The sequence below is a fragment of the Tenrec ecaudatus genome, unplaced genomic scaffold (assembly GCF_050624435.1).
Source record: "Tenrec ecaudatus isolate mTenEca1 unplaced genomic scaffold, mTenEca1.hap1 Scaffold_552, whole genome shotgun sequence".
NCBI lineage: Eukaryota > Metazoa > Chordata > Mammalia > Afrosoricida > Tenrecidae > Tenrec > Tenrec ecaudatus.
In genome coordinates, this window is record NW_027459464.1 from 1,121,675 (window position 1) to 1,133,785 (window position 12,111).

Sequence of the window (12,111 nt, forward strand, 5' to 3'; positions counted from 1 at the left end):
TTTGCCTTCTATTTGAGCCCTTAATATCTGCTGCTTATTTTCCCCCTCCCTCCCCACTGTCCCCTACCTCATGAACCCTTCATCATTAATAAATTATGATTATTTTGTCATATACTACACTGTCCGATGTCTCCCACCGCCTTCTTCTCAACTGTCCCTCCCCCAGGGAGGAGACTATATGTAGATTCTTGTAATCAGTTCCCCCTATCCACCCCACATTCTCTCCACCCTCCAGGCATCGCCACTCTCACCACTGGTCCTGAATGAGTCATCTGTCCTGGATTCCCTGTGTTTCCAGTTGCTATCTGTACCAATGTACATCCTCTGGTCTAGCCAGATTTGTAAGGTAGAATTGGGATCATGATAGTGGAGGAGAGGAAGTATTTAAGAACTAGAGGAAAGTTATATGTTTCATCGCTGCTACCCTGCACTCTGACTGGTTCATCTCTTCCCCACAACCCTTCACTAAGGGGTGTCCGATTGGCTACCAATGGGCTTTGAGTCTCCACTCTGCACTCACCCACATTTTCAATGATATGATCTTTTGTTCCTTGATGCTTGAAACCTGATCCCTTCGACAGCTCGTGGTCACACAGGCTGGTGTGTTTCTTCCATGTGGGCTTTATTGCTTTTGAGCTAGATGGCCACTTGTTTATCTTAGAACCTTTAAGAACACAGACGCTATATCTTTTGATAGCTGGGCACCATCACTTTTCTTCACTACATTTGCTTACACACACGTTTGTCTTCATTGATCGTATCAGGGAGGTGGGCACCCATTGATATGATTTTTAGTTCTTTCATGTCTGATAACCAGTCCCTTCTGCACCTTGTGGTCAGACAGGCTGTGTGCTTCTTCCATGTTGGCTTTGATGCTTCTCAGCTAGATGGCCGCTTGTTTATCTTCAACGCTTTAAGATCCCAGACGCTTTGATAGCCACGTACCATCAGCCTTCTTCACCACATTTGCTTATGCACACATTTTTCTTCAGCAATCATGTCGGGAATGTATGCATCCTGGAATGCCAATTTAATAGAACAAAGTGTTCTTGCATTGAGTAAGTGGAGGCCTAATTGTTTTATTAGGAGTTCACACAACTCTTATCACAATTCATACATACATCAGTTGTGTAGAGCACATTTGTACATTCATTGCCCTCATCATTCTCAAAACATTTCCTCTCCACTTAAGCCCTTGGCATCAGGTCCTCATTTTGTCCCCTCCATCCCTGCTTCCCCCTCCCTCATGAACCCTGGATAATTTATAAATTATTATTTTGTCATATCTTGCCTTGTCCGACATCTCCCTTCACCCACTTTTCTGTTGTCCACCCCCTAGTAACAAGGTCAAATGCAGATCCTTGAAATCGATTCCTCCTTTCCAACCTACTCTCCCTCTACGCGTCTAGTAGTGCCACTCTCACCACTGGTCCTGAAGAGCTCATCCACCCTGGTTTCCCTATGTTTCTGGTTCCTATCTGCACCAGTGTACATCCTCTGGTCTTGCCAGACTTGCAAGGTAGAAATCAGATCATGATAGTGCAGGAGGATGAAGCATTTAGGAACTAGAGGAAAGTTGTATTTTTCATTGTTGCTACATCACACCTTGACTGGCTCGCCTCCTCCCCTACACCCCTCTGCAAGGGGATTCCGGTGACTGACAAATGGGCTTTGGATCTCCAATCTGCACCCCGCCCCCCTACCTCATTCACTATGGTAAGATTTTTTGTTCTGATGATGCCTGATACCTGATCCCTTCAACACCTTGTGATCGCACGGGATGGTGTGGTTCTTCCATGTGGGCTTTGTTGCTTCTGAGCTAAGTGGCTGCTTGTTTGCCTTTAAGACACCAGACGCTATACCTTTTGATATCCGGGCACCATCAGCTTTCTTTGCCACATTTGCTTATGCACCCATTTGTCTTCAGCGATCATATCATGGAGGCAAGCACAAAATGTTATGATTTTTTGTTCTTTGATGCCTGATAACTGATCCCTTTGGCACCTTGTGATCACACAAGCTGGTGTGCGTCTTCCATGTGGGCTTTGTTGCTTCAGAGCTAGATGACCACTTGTTTATCTTCAATCCTTTAAGACCCCAGACGTTATATCTTTTGATAGCCGGGCACCATCAGCTTTATTCACCACATTTGCTTATGCACCCGCTTTGTCTTCAGCAGTTGCGTTGAAAAGGTCAGCATCACAGAATGTCAATTTAATAGAAGAAAGTATTCTTGCATTAAGGGAGTACTTGAGTGGAGGCCCAATGTCCTTCTGCTACCTTAATACTAAACGTATAAATATATGCACATAGATCTATTTACCCATCCTCATATATAAATATATTTGCATATATACATGTCTTTATCTAAACCTCTATAAATGCCCTTTGTCTCCTAGCTCTTTCCTCTATTTCCCTTGACTTTCCTTCTGTCCCACTATCATGCTCAGTCCCGACCAGGGTTTCAGCAAATCCTCTTTGTTACATTACCCTTCATCATGCCCTACCAGGCCTCCCAGCCCCTCTTCACCACTGATTTAGATCACTTGTTCCCTTGTCCCTGGGTTTGTTAACACCACTACCTTTTCCCCCACCTCTCCTATGTCCCTCCTGAACTGTCGGTCCTGTTGTTTTATCCTCCAGATTGTTCATCCAGCCTATCTTATTTAGAAAGACCAGCGGAGATAATAACATGCACAAAAACAAGACATAAAAATACCAAGGAACAATATACAACCAACCAACAACAATAAATCAATGACAAAAAAAAACACAAGAAAGAAAAGTTTGTAGTTAGTTCAAGGATTGTGTGTTGGCCTTTAGGAGTGTTTTCCAGTTCAATCAATTGGGGTACCACACCCTAGCCCCAAAGTCCACCTTCATCATTCCCTGAGGACCTCGCCGTTCCATTCCCTTGCTATTCTGTTGCACCCCCTTAGTGTTTTGCCTCGGTGTGGCGGGATCAGATCAGGCGTAGTTCCCACACTGTGTCTCCAGTGTTGTCCCCGGAAGAGCTATGGGTCAGTGAGGGGCGTCATGTCTCATAGTGGGGCTGGCCATGTGGTCCTCTCTGTGGACTGGCTGCTCTAATCGGGATAATCGTCCTCAAGACCTGGTGGGCCAGGATGTGCTCCACTTTCTCCTCCTCCCCCTTCATCATCACCCATGTGCTCCCATCAGATATGTCCCTCTCCTGGAGCTGCAGATTCAATGCCGTCTTTTGAAATAAGTTCTTCTGGTGGGAGGGCCAGGCGTCCTCTTAGTATTTGTCATCACTGCTTTTTAGTGATGTGTAGTACTCCATTGTATGTATATACCACTGTTTTTTAATCCAATCATTTGTTGGTGGAAATTTGGGTTGTTTCCAACTCCTTGCATTCGGATTTGTACCCTTGTGGAACTGCTGTTCAGGTCCTTTGCCCACCTCCTCGGTGGGCAATTAGTTTTTTTTTCTCTTTGGAAACTAGCAGAGTATTGTAGATTTTAGTAATAAGGCCTTTGTCTGATGTGTCAGGCTAAAGATGTTTTCCCAGTCCGAGGGCTCTCTTATTACTCTCTTGGTGAATTATTTTGATGTACACAGATGTTTTATCTTCAGTGTATCCCACATGTCAATTTGTGACTCATGTGCATTTGTGTCCTTCCCTGTTTCTGCTATCCCATGTATTCCCAGTGCCAAAATTCTCAGATTGGTCCCAGTTCCCTTATTGATGGACCTAATAGTTTGGAGTTTTACCTCAAGGTCTGTGATTTACCTTGAGTTTATTCTTGTGCATGGAGTCAGATAAGGGTCATGCTTCATTTTTCTGCAGGTAGATATCCATTTTTTCCAACACCGCTTGTTAAAGAGGGTACCTGCTTTTGATATTTTGGGGGCTTTATCAAAAGTGAGTTGTCTGTATGCTGATGATTTTATTTCTGGGTTTTCAGTTCTTTTCCAGTAGTCTAAGTATCTGTCATTATACCAATACCTCCCAGTTTTGACCATGATGGCATTATAATATGTGCTAAAGTCAGGTAAAGCAAGCCCTCCCACTGTGTCCTTCTTAGGGAGTCTCTGCTAATTCTGGGCTTCTTCCCTCTCCATATGAATTTGGTAATCAGTTTTTCCATTTCTTTCAAGAAAGATGAGGGTAATTCTCTCAGGATTGCATTAAAGTTATATAGTGCCTAGGAGAGAACTGACATCTTTACTATATTGAGTCTTCTGATCGACAAAAATGGGATATTCTCCCATTTGTTGAATCACTCTTGGTTTCTTGCAATAGTGTTCCATAGTTTTCCTCATATAAATCTTTTGTTCTTTTAGTCTGCTATTTCCCTAGATATTTTAATTTGTGCTTGGCTATTGTGATGGGTACCACCTTTTTGACCTCCTCTTCTGTTATTTTAGCTGATATGTATAGCAGTCCAGTGGACTTCTGTTTGTTGATCTTGTATCCTGCCACTCTGCCCCTTTTGGATCTTTTGGGATTTTCCATTTATAAAATCATGTCATCTACATATAACGATAGTTTTACCTCTTCCTTCCCCAGACGAATACCTTTGATGTCTCTCCTTTGCCTTATGCTGCGAGCTAAAACCTCCAGTACGATGTTAAATAAGAGTGGGGACGAGGGGCATCCTTGTCTGGACCCTTTTTCTGTGGAATTGTGTTCCTCTTTTCTGCATTGACTACCATGTTGGCTGTTGGTTCTTCATATATAGCTTGTATTGTCTTGAGGAATTGTCCTTCCATTCCTATCTCCTGACGTGTCTTAAAAAGGAATTGGTGTTGGATGTTGTCGAATGCTTTTTCCACATCTATCAATATTATCATGTGGTTCTTAGAGTTTTTCATGTCAATGTGGCACATGATACTAATGGTCTTTCGTATGTTGAACTATCCCTGGTATGAATCTTGCTTGGTCATGGTGAATTACCATATATACTCGTGTATAAGCTGAATTTTTCAGCACAAAAGATGTGCTGAAAGACTGGGGTTTAACTTATACGAGGTGTAATATCTCACAGGTGATTGTCGTTCCTCCGCTGTTCATTCAAAGCCCCACTGATACTGCAGGGCTTTGAATGTTTGTTACTCACATCTAACCAATCAGAGCCATCCTATGACGTGGAAGGCTCCAATTTGCAGAAGCACCCATAGTGATTCACTTACGCTGGCAGCTGAACTGGTCAGGATGTGTCCGTGGCTGCGCTCCGTCTCTCCCCTCTGGTCTCTGTGTTAATTCACATCCTGCATTTCCCACCCTAGGCTTATACTCAAGTCATCAGTTTTTCTAGTTTCCCAGGTAATAACTAGGTACCTAGGCTTATACTCAGGTCGGCTTATATTCAAGTATATATGGTATTCGTTTTATATACATTTGTATTCTATTGGCAAGTATTTTGTTAACAATTTTTGCATCTGTGTTCATTAAGAATATTGGTCTGTAGTTCTCAATTCTTGTAGGATTCCTGCCCTGTTTGGGTATCATATTTATACTTGCTTCAAGAGGTTGCCGTCTTTTCTATGTTCTGGAAGATTTTGTGTAGGATTGGTGTCATTTCTTCCCTAAATGCTTGGTAGAATTGTCCTGTGAAGCCATCTGGTCCAGGGAATTTGGGGTTGGTAATCCCTTGATATCCTTGTCTATTTCTTCTATTGCTATGGGTCTATTGACATTCTTGATGTTCCTCTGGGAAATTCGAGGGAGGGATTGTTTTTCAAAATTTGACCATGTCTTCCAAGTTGTTGAGTTCATTGGAGTACAGTCCTGCGTAATACTCTTTAATTATCATTTTGAATTCATTAGAGTCTGTTGTAATGTCCCCTCTTTCATCCCTCATTCTTGCTATTGAAATTTGTTCCCGTCTTTCTTTGGTTAGGTTTACCCACGATATGTTGATTCTGTTTATCTTTTCAAAGAACCAACTTTTAGCAGCATTAATTTTTTCCATAGTTTTCTTATTTTCCCTCTCCTAAATCTCAGCCCTGATTTTTATTATTTCTTTTCTTTTGCTATTAGCACGATTGTGCTGTTGACTCAGCCCTAGTTGCTGTAAATTTTGTGCCAGCATATCAATCATATGGCTTTCTTCCTTTCTCAGGTGTGCATGTATTGCTATGAAACTTCCTCTGATAACTGCCTTTGCTGTGTCCCATAAGTTTTGGTACGTCTTATTCTCATTCTCATTGGTTTCTAGAAATTTCCTAATTTCATCTATGATCTGAGCCAGTACACACTCCTTTTTCAGTAGAGAGTTATTCATCCTCCAATTGTTTGCCTTGTTTTATTCATCTTCCTTTTGCTGATTTCCAGCCTTATGGCACAGTGGTCAGTGAGAGAAGTCTATATGATATCAATGTGCTTAAATTTATGCAGATTTGACTTATGCCCCAGCATGTGGTCTATCTTCGAATATGTGCTATGTGGGCTTGAAAAGAATGTGAAATATTTTGTATTTTCATGAAAAGCTCTGTAAATATATATCAGGTCAAATTGACTAATTGTAGTGTTTAGATCTCTGGCCTCCTTGTTGAGTTTCTTTCCCTGTGATATTTCTTTCTCAGAGAGTAGTGTGTTGAAGTCACCTACTATAATTGTTGAGGCTGTGACTTCCTTTTTCATATTTTGAAGCATTTGTTTGACGTATTCAGCAGGTCTGTCATTTGGGGAATATGTTTACAATGCTTAGTGGTTCTTTGCCTACTGCTCCCTTGAGCATTATATAGTGTTCCTCATCTCTTTTTATGGTTTGCACTTTGAGGTCAGTTTTATCCAAGATTACGATTGCAACCCTTGGTTTTTTTTTAGTTGCTGTTTCTTTGGTATGTTTTTCTCCAGCATTTGATTCTCAGCCTAGTTTTGTTTGTAGTCTTGACACGTATCTCCTGTTGGTAGCAGATTGATTAGTTGTATTTCTAAACTAGTATAAACTAGTCTGCTAGCCTCAGTCTTTTAATGCCTGAGTTTAGTTCATAGATATTCAGGGGTATTATTTCCATCCGTGGACTCTGTGATGTCATCTTACACCTTTTGTGTTGGATGTTTTCCCACCTCCCTTTCTTTTTAATGTAGTGTGTGTGTGTGTGTGTGTGTGTGTGTGTGTTTCATTCTTGACTTCTTTTCACCCTTAATCCAATGCTATCTTGGGGGCTGTTTTCTCTTTGTTTCCCTCTGGGTGAGGTTGTTCTCTGTGGCAGTCTCTTACTTATGCTTGGTGAGTGCTGTTCTTCTGCCTATACTGGATCGACAAGGATCCAGGCTGGGTTTCTTCTAATGTATTCTTTGAGTTTTTCCTTCTCTAACAAGACAATTACTTCTTCATCTATCTTGATCAGTAATTTGGCTGCGTAGAGTATTCTTGGGTTTGCATTATTTTCCTTCAATTTTTGCAATGTTACTCAACAACTCTCTCCTCTTCTTCATAGTGTTCTCTGATACCCTGTTTCCCCGAAAATAAGACAGTGTCTTATATTAATTTTTGCTCCCAAAGATGCACTAGGTCTTATTTTCAGGGGATATCTTATTTTTCCATGGAGAAGAATGTGGTACACGTTTATTGTTTATTGTTTTATTAAAAGAGACCTCGTACTACCTGTCTGCTCTGACTGCGCTGCAGCCAATAGTGAGCTGCGTGGTGGTGCCCACCACTATGATCCAGAGTCCAGAGTTACGGTAGCTTCGGGGGTGCTGATTTTTGGGGAGGTCTTATTTTTGGGAGATGCCTTATATTTCAGCCCGAGGCAAAACTGTGAGTAGGTCTTATTTTGGGGGGATGTCTGACTTTTGGGGAAACATGATAGGTCTGAGCATATTCTTATTTGGGAAACTATGTGATTGCTTGTTTTTCCCTAGCTCTTCTCATGATTTTCTCCTTTTCCTCAAAGTTGGATAGTAAGTATGATGTGCCTTGATTTCTTCTTGGGTTTCAATCTGACTGGTGTTCTTTCAGCTTCCTGAATGGTTGCCAGGTTTTCATTCATTAAGCTCGGGAAGTTTTCCTCCAAGAATTTCCTCTCTGTTGCAGTTGACTTCTTTGTGGTGTCTTCCTCTGGTAATCCAATAATTCTAATGTTGTTCCATTTCATAGCATCAGACCTAGCTTTTAGGTTCTCTTCAGCTTCACTAATGATCTTATTAGATTTTTGTTCGCATTTAAAGTCTCCTTGGCTGTCCTCTAGGTCACTGGTGCAATTATCTGCCTCCTCCAGTCGATTCTCGAGGTCTGCGTGTCTGCTACTAGTTTTGTTATCTCTTCCCTGATCTCTTGTATTTCCCTTTGGTGTATGGACTTAATCTCCTCTTTCATTTCATCTTTTTTCTGTATTGTTTTTCTCATATCCTGTATTACAGCAAGAAGTATTCTGAAAAATTCTTTATGTGGCAGATAAATATCTGCTTCTTCTATGCATGTCGTTCGGTTCAGGACATCTCTGCCATTGAAGTTTGTTTCTCATGTTTTTTTGTTGAGGTCATTGGGCCTGATTGCTGTTTGTTTTAGAGGAGCCAGGTGCCATTTTTCAGGGAGTCAAAGAGCACTGGCTCTCTCTGGGAGACTCGTAGGAAAGCTTCTTCGAACTGCTACAGCTAATTTCACTATGGAATTAGCCAACCACTTTATCCTCCTGTGGCTTCGCTCTTTCCCTAGTCAACAAGTTGGATGGGCCTCTCCGGAGATGCTGGTTGGGTTGTTGTGGATCCACGAGGATGGTGCTTTACTGGGTGATCTCACAAGAATCCATGATGGTGTGGCCCATGACGGCTTGGGTTGCCACAGGTGGCATGCAAAGGTGCCCGCTGCAACAGGAGTGTCACAGAAATCTGGTTGGTTGCCTGCTTTGGTATAGAGCACCGTGAATGGTGGGCGGAATTTCCCTGATCAGGTAGATCACTGCATAGGTTAGGCAGAGGTTCCCACTGCTCCGTGGAAAGCTGGTGAGTGTTTGATAAGCTTTCTTAGTCTGTGAGGCACTACAGCAGGCGGGAGGAAGCTCCCTCAGTAACGTGGGACCACAGAGGATGGATAGGAGCTCCCCAAGGCACACAGGCAGGATTTCCCCCAAAGAAGGGGTGCCGAATTTCTCCAGCCATGTCTTAAGCACTACAGAGGACCGGCAGGTGGGCTTTTCCAGGGAAGAAGTTGGGCAGGATATCCCCTGTTGGAGTGTGGGTGGGCTTTCCCAGCTTCCGGTTATGCTGCAGAGGGAGGAGCTCGCCCAGCAGGGTTGAGTGCAGGCATTAATGCCCTAGGCTAAGGGTAGTGGTCAGGATGTTGGCAGTGCTGTGTGAGAGAAAGGGGAAGAGAAAAAGAGATGGAAAAAAACAGCCCACTGAGACAGGGGGATAGGGGGGAATAGAGAGAAGAGAGGGAAACTGAAGCATCAATATAAATGAACCTGATCCTTGACCATGGGGCTGCAGGGGTTTAATCCCTGCCCTGAGATGGTGTCAAACTGTGGCTGTGTTGAGATAAAGCCCCTGTGTTGGCTACAAATGATCCTGGCTCCAGCCAAGACAGTGGCCGGGCCAAGGTAAGGTGACCAGATTTTAACATTGGTATAGCGGGACACCATTGATAAAACTCATATCCTGGTGAAATTGCCACATGGCAGCCAAAAACCGTACATACCCTCACTTGTTGTCCATTCTTTCCAAAAATTGGGACTTTTTAAAAACACCATAGACACGAGAAAAAATGTTTAAAAAGCGGTACGTCTGGTCACCTTAGGCTAAGGTCAAACCCTAGCTGGCCTCCATTGTGGTAAGCCAAAAGACCCAGCTCCTTAAAACCTATTGGATCTCTGCCTACTTATCTTTCTGATGCTCTTTCTGCGACCTGGCGGTGTGGAATTTCCCTCTTAGTGACTCTCCTGCACAGATTTCTGTGGAGTTCCTCTGCTATGTGTTACTCAGTCGCCATCTTCCTGGAAGTCTCTACCATCCATTTCTTAACAGATTTTTGTGAGAACTTTTTTTTCTCTCCCACTTAAAATTAATATACTTTTCCCCTCAAGAGACTGTAATTTACCTTTGTAAATTACAGAAAAAGGGCTTCAAAAATTCATGGAAAATTCCTTTACCTTTTAACCCTATTTCCACGAGCTATTTGTGACTCACTCATACATGTTATTCCAGTTACTATGGCTCCATAAGAAATTATCGCCAACACTTAATGGCCTAAAATAGCAATTAAATATGCTCATAGATTTTATATTTTGTGGGAAGGAACTCAGACATAGCATAACAAACATGTTTCTTCTCTGCCCTATGATGCCGGGGCCTCAGCTACACACCTTACTGGCTAGACCAGAAATGTCTGAAAGCTCGCTTACCATGTGGCTGCCTGATGGGCCAGTTTGGGCTTCTTCACAGTTCAATGTCTAGTGTCCCTCCAGAGTACGTTTCCTAAAGGAGAAACCAGGTAGAATCATACTCCTATAGTCCCTGGGAGCACTGCTGCCGTATTCATTAGGTCTGAAGAGTCCCAAGTCCCCCATCCCCAGGTGCACAAAAGGGAAAGTGACCACACACCTCACATTCCTTCACGAAGGGATCTAGGGTCCCTGAGTAAACCGCATGGAGTGCATAGCTGACCTCTGGCTACATCAAGGAGAAGAATCCTACGTAGCTCCATCAATCAAGGCCGATTGCCACAAAATAGAGATCAGGCATGCCTCCACCCTCCATCATTCTTTACCCTTTTCTGGTAGTAACTGTTTCTTCCACAGCATTCTACTTTTGTGCTGTGTTCTATAATCCATTGCACTGGTCGCACAGAGCTCACAGGCAATACTCACAATTAAGGGAGCTTTTTAGAGAACTTAGTGGGTTACTACAAGCCAAGATCAGAAAACACTAAGGATACAGTCATTGGTCCACAGTATCATCTCGCCTCAATCAAGTCTTTCTCTAGTCCTTAGTCTCTGTGTTGCTCTTCAATTCTGTCTCATGTCTCCTTGCCTCAGCCTCTGACTTTGCCTTGTTCTTTCAGTCTGTCCAGTAATTTCTGTTTCACAGCCTCTGGTTCCTCTTGTCTTTAGACAGAGATCTCATTTGTTCTCCACTGGAAGTTCTTTATCCCTTAAGTTCATGGGATTCCTCTCTGTTCCTGTTCTAAGATAACACATCCCTATGGCCAGGGAAGTGGCAACGAAAATGAACCAGTCCACTCTGTTTTGTGTTAGACATGCCCTATTTGCAAAGTCCCACCTAATCATCAATGGGAATCACAAAGACCTAGACAGAAGGGCCATGCCAAGAGACTTCACACCACGATAGTCCCACAGACAGGTGCTTCTTGCCTTCTTACCCTTAAATCTACAAGTGAGAGCTGTGTCTTGGGAGATTCGCCTCTAAACCCTGGCAACCAAGTGTGCTTTTTACAGTGCATTTCCTCAACTCCTGTGCAGACAGACCACTGCAGCCAGGTGCAGATTCAGGGCAGCCTCCCAGCATTGCCTGTCTGTCCTGCAGCCCCCACTCTATGTGCCTCATTGGGCCTCAGCCATCCATGTGGCCTTTCTGCTCGGCTGGGTGGCATTTTGTTTTAAGATGATGGCAACGCCTTGACAGTCAACGCTGCAGAACCCTCTGGAGAAAGGACACCAGTGAGTTGCTTTTCTTGCCCACACCCCATCACTGTGGTGGACTTGCACACATTCCTGTTGAGTCAGATGTTGGTGATCTGCATTTCTCCTCCACATTCACTTCACTTAAAAAAAAAATTTAGCCCCTGCTATGATTCTAGTGATAGAAGGCGATGTAGGATTTAAGAAAGCTGAATTATCCCTGTCATGTTTAACTCACTGCATAGTTGGAAACTTATAGTTTGAATGTTACATGTTTGCTGTCAGGAATTGAATTTCCTTTCCACTGGGCATCCTGCAGACCCTGCGGTGCTGCATTGCTCCTTGGGCCTTGCTGTGTAGCATGGGGATTGCAGGGCCATCTCTACTCTGCTTATGGGACCTGCAGGACCGCAATGATGAGTTGCAGGCTGCGCTGGAAGGCCTACAGACATGGATGCACAAGACACAGAGTAGCCCATCTAGTTTCCGGCCAGATGGATGCCTGCCCCCAGCAGATTGCTCCGAAGGTAGAGGATCTTCTTGGGGAAAGGGTGGAG